Here is a 12,938-nt window from a genome sequence, read left to right on the forward strand (position 1 = left end):
TCAGACAATCTTTCGACGATGCTTCATGAGGACCAGAGCAATTCGCACACATTAAATCAGTCGCACGGCAAGCATCAGCGCTGTGGTGCTCCGAACCGGGAGTGTGGTTTGGCTCCGCGGCGACGACGAAATCGTAAATTTTTGCGCATGCTTTGAGCTTGCTGCTGTTTTTATTTGCTGGTTTTTTGGATTTAAATAATAATTGAGGGGTCTTCCATTTCTTTCCCTTTCTTGTGTCTCTCGTATTTCGGGTGCGCGGGTGTGCTTCGTGTACATTTGTTTTGCAGGATGATTAGAGCGTCCTTTCGTGCCACGTGTTCCAACACGTGCAGCCGAGTGGCACATTGAGTGTTTGTAGTCTTTAAATAGTAGCTCGGAAGTGGCAAGACAAATAGCTATTAGCGGTTTTACTGTGCGTGTTAGGTAGAAAACTGAGAGCGTGGCCGCGTGGTCGAGCGCGTGCGAGAGCGTGTCATACCTTTGGTCCCCGCGGCATTGATTGTTTTTGAAAGAGTGGTGAGAGTTGCTTTGCGGCATTTTGAGGATTTGGATCCTGTGCGTATCGCTTTTTTCTAAAAGGCACGTGCTCTGCATTGATATAGTATTATAGTATTTGCAAAAAGCCGTGCAATACATGGCGAGAAAGCCGGTAAAGCAGGCAGTACGGGGCAGGGGGGGGGGGGGGGGTCCCTCAAGGCAAATGAGGGGACGGGTGAGAATGGAGAGGGCGTCGAATTAACCGGCACACAATGTGATGTCGATACTAGGCCGCAGAAAATGGAGACTTTCCAAAAAGAGCTTCTCGAACAAGTGCAAGAGCTCAAAAATGAGCTAAACAGGGAGCGTGAGGCACCGAAGGTTGTTGAAAACAGACTTGAAGCAGCCGAAGGAAAGCTGAACAGGGCCGCCATTGTGACCGACAATGTGTGTGACAATGAAACGCATACCCCCGACGCCACAGGCGCGGGAGGGTCAGAGAAATACGTGGAACGCAGGCAGGGTGATGAAGGGTTAGCTGGAAAGAGCAGCACCTACCTTGAGGCCACTACGCGGAAAAAACAGGAGCCCAGGGGACAATGCCCCATGTCGAGTCCGAATCACGCGGAAAATGACAAAGGGAAGTAGGGAGAGGTAAGAGAGAGTGAAAGAGGGATTATCGCTGGCGATTCAAACCTGGCTGGGTGCTCAAAAGCAATTGTGGAGAGGGTGAAAGGCGACAGAAGAGTGGCGGTAGGGACATTTCCAGGGCGCACACTGGGTTCGGTCATGGAGGGAGCAAAAGAAAAGCTCGCGGAAAATGCCCACGTGCGCAACGTCGTCATAGTAGCAGGTGGGCTAAATGACGTCCTAAGCAGGAAAGGACCAGGGCTAGCCGAGCGCTTGGCGAATGGGTGGACGACTTGCGTGAGCTATCCCCTCAGGTGCAGATCGTGGTGTGCACGGTGCCGGAGGTGCCTGTGCGGGACAGTCATGTACAAAGAGCCGTAGTGGCTGCTAATGAGGCAATATGGAAAATGAGCCGAGAGAAAGTCTTCGAGGTTGTCGAAGTAAACAGGGAAGTGAGAAGTTGTGGTGGTTTTAAACGAGACGGGATCCACTTCAATTACAGGCTAGCACGAGAAGTGGGCTGGCGACTTGGTGGTCGCGCTGTTGCTTTTTTAGGGCGCCCGCGGGCGCTCAGGAGGTCAGAGTAGATAGTAATGAAGAAGGTCCCCTACGGGAATATCAGAAAAGCATCGCCGTCGGTAACAGAAAAAGGAGGAAAACACGAAAAAGAGCTCGCCATGCAATAGGCTACATAAACATGCAGGGCGGCAGAAGAAAGGAAAAGTGGGCAGAGATTAAGGAGCAGTTACACAGAGAACAAATAGGGGTGTATGCGGTTACAGAAACGCACCTTAGAGACTCAGAAGAGCCGCCAGTTATTGAGAATTATGTTTGGGAAGGGTGCAACAGAACTAAGTCGGAAAGAAAGGGAGGGGGAGTCGGAACGCTCATACATCAGAGAGCCAAATGGAAAAGAGTAAATTGACAATGTCAAGAGCATCTTTGGTTATCAGGTACAATGAGTGGGAAAGAAATTTGGCTAGGCGTTACGTATTTGTGGACCGGAAAAAATTGCACAGAGAAGAATGAAGAGTTAGTGGAGTGCATAAGCGCTGATATTAAGGGTTTCGGGAGTAGTGCTGAAATAGTCCTATTATGTGACGTGAATGCCCACATAAAGGATTCAGATGGCTATACCGACGATAACGGGAAGTCAATGCTGGACTTTTGTGAGCAACATAACCTCGTGATCGTGAATACAGGGCCTAAGTGTGAAGGACAGATCACGTGGGAAGTGGGAAACCGGCAATCGACCATTGATTACTGTCTTATGACAGAAGGAATTCATGATAAGCTGAGAGAAATGGTCATCGATGAGGAAGGGTTTAACAGCATAGGGAGTGACCATAAACGCATCCTTTTAAAAATGGGATATGTAGTTGTGAAAGAGATCAATGAGAGCAAAATGGCCAGGCCAAATTTTAACGCTGAATAAATAGAAAATACAGTCACTGGAGTTGAGGAAGAACTTGGCAAATGGCCAAGTAAAGAGTGGGAATACGGTGAGCTTCTAAGTGTAATAACGGCAGAAATATGGAAAGAGAAACAACATGTTCGTTGGAAAGGAAAAAAGAAACCGAAAAGCTGGTGGAACAAGGAGATACGAGAAGTGATCGCCGAACGACAGAAAGCATCTCAAGAGCACAGGCAGGCAAAGAAGGCGCAGTTGTCACAGGGATGAAGTAACCAGCAAATGGAAAATATACCAGGAGAAAAAGTCTACGGTTCAAATACTGGCGCAAGCAAAATTAAAAGGTGAAAGTGAACGTTGGTTGCCAGAAATACGTGAGAAAAAGTAGGCCGCACCTAGAATATTTTGGAACCACATAAAATTATTAGGCAGGAAGTCAACAACAATACAACAACATATGCTAGACGAAGATCAAAACAGACTGGAAGGAGAAACGGCAATAAATTACATCCGAAAAGCAACAGCCGAATCTTTCCAAGGCAATGACGAGGTTGTACTTGATGAAAAAAAGAGCATGATAGAGACCCAAGTGGAAAAGGAGCTGGTGCTGACAAATTTAAACTGGAAGAAAGCGGAAGAGAAAATTCCTAAGCGCACAGCCACAGGGTTAGACTATGTTCCCGTTAGGCTGATAAATGAACTAGGACCAAAAATTGAGGAAGCTCTGGTGAAAGCAGTGGCAAAAAACTTTAAAAGATAGACGAATACCAGACAGTTGGCGGCAAAGTAGAATGAAATAAATTTATTAAGGTAAGGGGGGGAAAGACAGAATTCACTCGTATAGGCCGTTGACCATTACATCGGTAATATACAGGCTAGCAAAGCAGGCAATCAAATTAAAGCTTCAAGCATGGGCAGAGAATAATGGCATTTTCGGAGTGCTTCAGAATGGCTTCAGTATAGGTAGGCCTTTGGATGATAACTAGTTTGTTCCTAATCAGTGTATTGAAATATCAAAAGCAGAAAGCAGACCATTGTATGTAGCCTTTTTAAACATTACAGGAGCCTACGACAACGTAGACCGCAACATTTTGTGGGATAGTCTGGAAGGGAAAGGCTTAGGTAACGATTGTGTACAGCTTTTGAGAGAGATTTACCTAGAAAATACTGTTTGCGTTGAATGGGAAGGGATGAGGAGCGAGGAGAAAATTCATATCAACAAGAGACTGAGGCAGGGGTGCCCTTTATCCCCGCTGCTGTTTATGATGTAGATGGTGAGGATGGAGAGGGCGCTAGAAGGAAGTAATATCAGGTTTAATCTCTCATACAAACAGACGGGTACAGTAATAGAGCAGCAACTACCAGGTTTATTTTATGCGGACGACATTGTGCTGCTAGCTAACCAGCAAAGTGATTCGCAACGTCTGGCTAATATCTGTGGACAGGAAGGCAACAATTTAGGTTTGAAATTTAGTGTTAGAAAATCAGGTGTTATGGTATTCAATTAAAACAGTGAACAGACAGTGGAGATACAAGGCCAAGAAATACCTCGGGTCGCAGAATATAAATACATTGGTATATGGATAAACGAAGGCAATGGATATATGGACACAGGAAGAAACCATAACAGTAAAGGGAAAGAGAAATGCAGCCATAATGAAGCACAGAGTGCTATGAGGATACAATAGGTACGAGGTCCTCCGAGGTATGTGGAAAGGTGTAATGGTTCCAGGACTTACTTTTGGAAATGCAGTTGTTTGCTATAAATCAGGGGTACAATCAGGACTCTACGGGAACCAAAGGTCAGTGGGTCGCCTCGCACTGGGCGCTGACGGGAAGACTACAAATGAAGCTGTGCAGGGTGATATGGGCTGGACTAGTTTTGAAGTAAGGGAAGCTCGCATCAAAATTGAGTATGAAGAACGGCTGAGGAATATGGAAGAAAGTTAATGGGCTGGTAGAGTGTTGAGGTATCTGTACAGGAAAAACATTGATTCACAGTGGAGGAAAAGAACTAGGAATCTTACCAGCAAGTACGCGGCCTGTAGGGTGGACAACACAGCAACAAAGAAGGTCAAGCCGAAAGTCAGAGAGGCTGAAATAATCTCATGGGTGGCGGCAATGGAAAAGAAACCTGCCCTGAGTAACTACTTAAGAGGAAAAAACGAAATTAGGAAAGAAACCATTTATGATAACTCAAAGGGAAGCTCATTACTTTTCGAAGCGAGATCGGGATGCCTTAGAACACGCACCTATAAAGCGAGATATAAGAAGGAAGAAGAAGCATGTGCTTGCTGTGGTAAAGATAGGGGAACTACGGAGCATGTTTTATTAGAATGTGAAGACGTCTACCCAGCGGTCGATTTAGACACCACTGGCCTCCTTGAAGCCCTTGGGTTCAGAGGGAGCAGTCGTAAAGCAAACATGACCGCAATAGACATTAGTAAGAGGCGACTGGATGATTGGTGGAAGAAAAGTAGGGAAACAAGAAAAGACGCGGTCGTACAAAAGCACAGTTCGCTTTTTTGGGTGTGGTAGATCAGAGTGTTTTTTTTTTCTTTTTTAACTGTTTAACCTAGGTAGGATATTAGGCAGTATAGTAGCAAGAGCTTGGTGGCGCAACCCACCACCCCGTTCCAAAGGGGACGCTCATAATATCCATCCATCCATCCATCCATCCATCCATCCATCCATCCATCCATCCATCCATCCATCCATCCATCCATCCATCCATCCATTTTGGGCACACGGTTGAATTTTTGCATATGCCGTTGACATGCCCTGTCTTCAAACAATTACGGCATTGAAGTGGTCACACTGGATGACGAAAAAATTCAACTTTCACGTGTGTTATCCTCACACAGCGTGATTCTCATAGGCGAAGGTTTTCAATAATATTGACATCTGCTGTGGTGCGTTTAACCAATATAGGCAGATCGTTGTCGTTGATTGACTCGTCGACATCATAAATCACACCTGATGAAGTATCGCTGTCCTGTGGCATTATGGTGCGAAAATTAATCTTTCCCAGCACTTTAACTGTTCTCCAGATATCCAGTGCTGCTCTGTCCCTGACATCGACCGCGAAAATGTTTTAACGGTTGATAGTTATGATATCTGTAATCTCATTCGGAACAAGAGCCTCCAGTGTGACAGATATTGCTTGCCTGTTTAGCCGATTCAAGTCGTCGGTCGGCGCCTCGGACAAGAAGAGGATGGTATGAGCCGTGTCATTGTTCTTTGCCATCGCCGTCGTCATTGTTGAAGACGAGGAAGCAGTGACGATTCTCCTCTTCCCTTTTTCCTCACAATTGTCAAGTAATGACCGTCATCCGATAGATCCTCGTCGGAAGCATAGTAGTACAGCATGGTGTCCCCGCTGCCTGTGTCGCTTTTGAGGTGATTGCGCTTCCTATGAGCGCTTGACGCTGTGACGTCTGTCTCCTCCGGACATCTAGCGGACTCCGCCTCCATTGCCGAAGGTCTCGGGAGCGGCGTCTCCCGAAAGCACGCAAAAATACTCGCAAAATGAGAGCAGCAGAAAACTGGTTTCCGCAAAAGAGCCCTAAAACCTCGAGTTGGTTTACGATTGTTCAGGCCTAGAGAATGTAGAAAAACAAAAAACGTCCGCATGCTAGGACTGCGCGAAAAGACAGGGAAGTTGAGAACGCAAGAGGAAATGGCTTAATGTGTGACTTCTCGCGTCGGCTCGTACTTTTCTGATGAGCTCCATGCACTATTCATAATCATTCCTTAAATACAAAGCACTAGAATAAGATGCGGTACTCGACCGCAGGTGCAGACAAAACGAAGCATACAGTTTGCGCCCTTCCCACTGACAATCATGTCGTTTAGCTAAACACTCACTCCTGGAATTGCAGCCAACGTTGTCCACATCATGCACTAGAAGATAGCTGGTGCAGCGGAAATTCCGAACGGGAGGCATTCCACATTGAATAGTCCTTTCGTAGTGTTCACTGTGAGCAGTGCTGCTGTTTCGTCATCGACTGTCAGTTGTTGATATGCTTGATTAGGATCCAACGTTGAGAAGAGGATTACACCACGTAGCTTTGCGAACACTCCATCTGTAGTTGGTAGCGGGTACGATGCCTTCTTCGCTGCTGCATGACAGCACTCCTGTAGTCACCGCAGACACGGAGTGTACCGTCGTTCTTCGAAACAAGGACCAATGGGTTGCCAATTCAGTACGCTGCGTTGGTTTTAAGATGCCCTGTCGCTGTAGACGCTCAGTATCGTCTTGCATTGGCCCTCGCAGCTCCAGCGGAACCTGACCAGCCTTGAAACACTTCGCCGTCACGCCGTCTTCGAGTTCCAGGTGAACTAAAGCACCCATATAGCTGCCGATCTCTTCCTTGAAGACATTTGGGTGCCGTTCGAGGACTTGTAATCTCCAGCGTTGGCTCTCCAACGTGGTTGATCCTCTTCACCTGAATGTGAAGTGCCGAAAACCAATCTCTTCCTAGCACATTGCAGCGGGTGCCATTCATAACTATCGACGGCAGCACACATAGTCCTCTGATGTGAACTTCAAACGAAATTGTGCCGAGCCCAGGACGCGTAGCACTTCACCTGACCATGTCCGTAAGTCGAGCGGCTCACTTGAAAGCCGGCGAGCGTTTTTCTGCCATGTTCTGTAGTAAATTTCCTCGCTTATCAGGGAGCAAGCCGCGCCTATGTCCACCTCAAACTAGAGCAGTCTGACCTCCATTGTCAAGTCCGCCAGGAACTTGGGGCAATGTGTTCGTACACTCACTGTGCAGCTCGTAGCAGGACTCCCTGGCAGGTAAGCAGTTGACACTGTGCACCATTTGCTGCTTCTTGTCGGAGCCTGGTTGCTTCTTTTCTTTTTTCTCAGAGATGCAGGCACGCTCGATAAGACCTTTCTTGGAGCTGAAACGGCACTCGGCTGTCTTGAATTTGCATATTTCGCAGCAGTGCGAGGCGTCGCATCGATAGCTTTGTTGTAGTAATGTATGCTTGCTTCCTGGCGACATCCTATGAATTTCCCCTGAGTTTGCCACTCTTGATTTTGATTCCTCGCTGATGCCTTGACGCACTTTCAGCTGACAGGGCTATGTCCAGAGCGTGATCGAATGTCAGGTCATTTTCTGCGAACAGTCTCTGCTGAAGATCTTCGTCCCGGACGCTGGAGACGAACCTGTCCCGCAGCATCACATTTTGTGGCAGCACAGTTGGGTTCGGTGAAGAATCAGTCGTTTGGCTGCCAGGTGACGTCGTCGATGCTGCAGCCGATGGCGGCACTTCCAAGTTGCATTCAGCTGCCAAGCTTCTCAGGGCTGCAACGTAGTTGCAAATCGACTCGTTCGGGCGTTGTTCGCGTCTTTGAAACACGAACTGGCTGTAAAGCTCGGATTCCCTGGGGTCGAAGTGCCGCCGCAGAAGTATGAATAAATCATTGAAGCTGACTTCGCCCCGGTTCTTCGGCGCTATCAGCGCGCACACAGTTTCCAAAGTGTCTGCACCACAATGCGTCGGGAGAAACGCCCGATTAATCGCTTCGTCGCCGACGTTGTTCGCCGCGAAACGCTTGCGAGACACTGGCTCCACGATGCCCACGATTTGCCCGAGCAAGGCTCGACGGCGCCGTGCATTCCTCCTCTAGCCACTTCGAAAACTTATCCACTTCGCAACGCCTGCCTCGTCTCCAGTGTTACGTCCGGGCTCTGGCCTCGTCCGTGAAAGGAATGCGCATCGGTTGGTGGCAGAAAACAGACTGAGTTTATTCTGCAAAAGACGCATGCGAGCGCCGCATTTGTTCGAGGGGGCAAACTCGGTCCCTGTCCGGTGGCCGAGACGCCAGATGTGGAGGAGGGTTCTCGGAACTCGACTCGGGGTTGGGTCGCTCCTGATTTCTTCAGTGCTGGTGCTTCGTCCAGCCGTGGAGCGGGAGTGCGTCGCTTGTACACAACAGAAAGCATCTGGCTTTTTGGGTGAAGGTGCCGAAGAGATCAGGCATCGCCTTGCAAGCGCATCGAATGAACCTCTGAACTTCCATTATGTGCCTTTGCATTTGCCACTGATTGCCTCTACTAAGCAGGGCCATTGGAAAAAGCAAGCCCTGCGTTGGGACCTTTTGCGTTGAAAAATTGCTGCTTCGTTTGGGTCGAGGTACTTTTCTACAGCAGAAAAAAAATTGATGTAGTGCTATCATTGGCCAAGATGAACGGCAATGCCTCATTAGCAATGATTCTGTACGCGTCTCGCCATCCAGATTAGCAAGTGCCAACCAAAGCAGCATTTGCTAGCATTTTCAGATGTTTTCACACAACCGGCTCAGTTCACCAAAAAGGACAGCCCGAGAAGAGCATCATTGATGAGGACTTTGAAATTCACGTCCTTGCCAGCGTACATGCAATGCCAACTGTAAGCATCGGAGAGATTTCTAAATAATACGGTAAAAGCGTCAGAACAGTGCACAACGTTCTAAAAAAGCACGAATTTCATCCATATCATGTGAGTCTTTATCAGGGCCTAAGTGAAGCAGACTTAGACCAAAGACGAAAAATAGACCAAGATAAGGATTTTGTACAAAGAGTGTGACTTGGACTGATAAGGCTCGATTTTGGCGGAAAAACAATGAACATCCACAACTACTGGTCGCAAGGAAATCCTCACTAGCTGTGGCAACGCAACCATCAAATTCGTTGGGGTCTATTGTATGGCGTGGCGTACTTGGGGACAATCATTGGCCCTCACTTTTGCGAAGGGAACCTCGGTGGAAAGAATTATGCGCACGAAATTCTTGCTGGTCACGTCGATAAATTTGCCTCGAGTCTCCCTCTCAACGAACTGTGGCAAGCTTGACGGGGCCCCACCACATTTCTCCTCCACTGCAACGAACTGGTGAAACTGTAACTTTCCACGGAAGTGGATTGGACGCGGAGAGATGTTTTGCAAGCCGATAAATCCCCTGCTCTCTCTCCACTGGACTTATTTTGGTGGGGCTACGTGAAAGATCGCGTTTACGTAGTTTAGCCCACCAATGTCAACGACAGGAAGATGAGAATAGTCACCGCCTGTAGAAGCACCGACCCGGAAATGCTGCGCAGAGTTGTGCACTCGACGCGAGAGTGTTTCATGTGGTGTGTTGCGGCGGAAGGCAAGCATTTCGATCATTTTTAAACCGTTGGTTTCTTCGCGATTGTCATAATTATAAGTTGAGTAATATTTCATATCACTCGAAACTAATATTGTGTAAGCAATGGCATATTTGAAGCAAATTTCTAAAGTGTTCGTATTTTTTTTATGTAAACCATATGGATATACACTGTACTTTATATTGTTTTTATTTCCACTTCTTCCGAAGCAATGCTGGAATCTGAGCTGTGTGTAATTAAGTAAATATGAATTTGACTACGTTGACACAATTTCATGCTTTGTCATGAGGACTGGCTGACGCATTCTAATTTTAAGAAGGTGACATAGATTATACGAGCCATTAATCCGCGTTTCCTAAGCGCTGGCACTGCAGGGTCATAAATTTTCTTTACGTGTGTTCAAGGTGCCCTGGGAACATTAGTGCTTAATAATGGTTGTACGGCAGCTGAGGCTGTCGCTTTATGTTGTGAGATGGCATTAGTTTCCATAATTCTGCAAACAAAGCTTCTACTGTTATAAAAAAAGCAAAGAAGTATCGCTGCACCTGAGTGCATAAGAAGTCTGAAGCGGCACCGTATCTTGCCACCCACTCTACTAGCAATTGTTCAAAGAAACAGGGCTCATCTACGCAGCCCGCACATTCATTCTTCGGTTTCGCTGGCCAAGAACGGAAACACTGGCCTAGAACGAAAAGTAAGCACCGTCGCCTATCACTCCACGTTCTTGTCAGACGGAGCGCCATACGCAGCAGTAGCGTGACAATAAGGGACCTCATAGTGGGTGCCGCCGTTTCGCTTGCGTAATTAGATGGACTGGCCCGAAATTTCAGACGTGCATTTCTCGGGACACAGACGCGTTACTAAAATTGTACAAAATGGTATAGTCACCAAACAGCATCGCCTCTCCGTTTTCGATATAAACATACATGCTAACTGCAGTAAATAAAAAGTTAATTAGCGAATTTAATTAAATACTGACATTGCAAGGACAATTATCCTCACATTTTGCGACCGCCCGGCAACATAACCTAGGTAGACAAATGGCTTCTGTGTACTCCTCTTCGCATTTTCTTTTTGAAAACCCGGAAAGTCTAACTTTGACCCACCTCATGCCGCAAAGCCACCGATGTCGTATGCAATATGCAAGGTGATTTGCAGATTTGGTAACATACACGTATGCGTAAAATATATATATATATATATATATATATATATATATATATATATATATATATATATATATATTATTCTTTGTGTCTGCGGTATATACCTTGAACCAGACGTTAAGAATAGCGGCACAGCTCCGATGAAGGAGACCAATGTCTCTTGTTGCAGTCATGAGCTACCACACTTTTCAAAGCTCGGCTCATGTATATGGCATATTTCTTTTAAATTTACATAGATACTGGGCGCGCGAGGTATTTGAGAAGACAATGTTGACTTCAGGCATAGAAGAATATCTCCAGCAAAAATCGACATATTTTCACCAAAATTTGGGAAATACTTCTCTCACGGTTTATTTAGTCAATTACTCAATGAATCTGCCATCTGCAGCTATGACCGAGTCAATTCCGCTTCGGAAACGGCTACATGCACGGATCATCTGGTCCTTAGAGATGTTGGCCATTGGGTCAGCAATGGCAGCCTTCACCGAGTCCTTTGTATTATGTATGTGGTTGTTTGTTGGCCTCTCCCTCAACCACGCCCCAGACATAGTAGTTGAGCGGATTTAAATCTGGAGAACTAGGATGCCACACGTTGGGCGTGACGTGGTTGTAGAAGTTGTCAGCCAGCCACTCCTGAGTTACACAGGCGGTGTCGGTGGGAGCCGAATCTTCCTGAAAGTCTTCCTTTCCAAACAAGTCTCTGTCTAGGGCTTTACAACGGTGGAAAGCACGTTCACGCTCGAGGCAGCATTAACGCGGAGTCCTTCTGCAAAAAGTGTGGCGGTATAACGTCACCCTCGTTGCTGACGACGGCTAACACCATCACTGACGACGTAAATTTTGCGTGCATCACTGCATGCACCTGATCAGCGCTTGCGCAAATCCACCTGTCGCTAAAGCGATTAAATTTTGGTCTTCGTCAAAGTTCTTTTTATCGGAAAAAAAAAAAAAACAGAGCTTTGCAGGCTCCTCAGGTCTTTTCAGCTTGCGCAGCAAGTGCTCGGACGGGAGCACACGATTCTCCCATGTGTTATCGCACATTAATTGCCCCCTCCTCAGGCATAGGATTGGTACCTCAAGTAATCATGCACATCAAGCCTGGCAGTAGACTCAGCGACCTGGAGCTCTTTTGCAATGGCCCGCATTGACTGCCATGGGACGTGATTCACCATGAGTTGCAACCGCAGGAGAAAATCAGAGGTTCTGACGACGTCTGACCGCTCAGTGTGATTTTTCCTTTTGGCCACACATGCCACGCAACCGCCAGAACACATAACTTCTGGCCGCACCTTGTAAACGAAAAACTTCGCTCCGTTCAGAAAGGTGGCCATCGCCAAGTTGCTGTGGTGTGCGGCCAGAGCGACGAAGACTGCATGGCGTTTCATTTCCTGCGTCAGCCTGTCCGCTTCCATCTCTAAGCTAATTGCGCAGTATGAATGATAAGGGGTCAACCACCAAGAAGCCACACGCCTAGATATATATGATGAGCCTGCTGGTGTCTATGTCGATGAGGAATAGTGTTCTCAAATACCTGGCGCACGCGGTATATGCATACTTACATGTACTCATGTAACTACAATTCAACTTCAAGAACACTTAAGTTCAGATGACTCTAGTCAAAAAGAAGTAGGTCTCATTCATCGATAACACTCTAAGGAAACTTTACACCCTTTGGAGTGTATATTTGCCACACAACAATAATCGTCATCTGTCTTGCCCCTATTTCCTTTCTTGAAAACGCGGTGCTCGTTACTTTCCTGTCGGGAATGGTATGTCATGCTGATAACGCGCATGCCGTTCGTTACTGGAAAGTACCGGGCTCGCCGCGTTAAAGAAAGTAAATGCGGACAAGACAGATGATTATTGTTGTGTGGCAAATATACACCTCAAAGGGTGCAACTGTTTTTATAGTGAAAGTGTAGCACTTTATTCTTCGGTTCAAGCTATTTGACACACCTTGTTTAGGGGCTGTACACCCATCTTGGCACCCTTCAAAGTGGTTGTTATATGAGGAAAAATAGGTGAAGGGTGTAGGTAGTACTCTTACCCGCCGTGGTTGCTCAGTGGCTATGGTGCTAGGCTGCTGAGCACGAGGTCGCGGGATCGAATCCCGAC

The sequence above is a fragment of the Dermacentor andersoni genome, chromosome 1, assembly GCF_023375885.2.
Source record: "Dermacentor andersoni chromosome 1, qqDerAnde1_hic_scaffold, whole genome shotgun sequence".
NCBI classification, from domain to species: Eukaryota; Metazoa; Arthropoda; class Arachnida; order Ixodida; family Ixodidae; genus Dermacentor; species Dermacentor andersoni.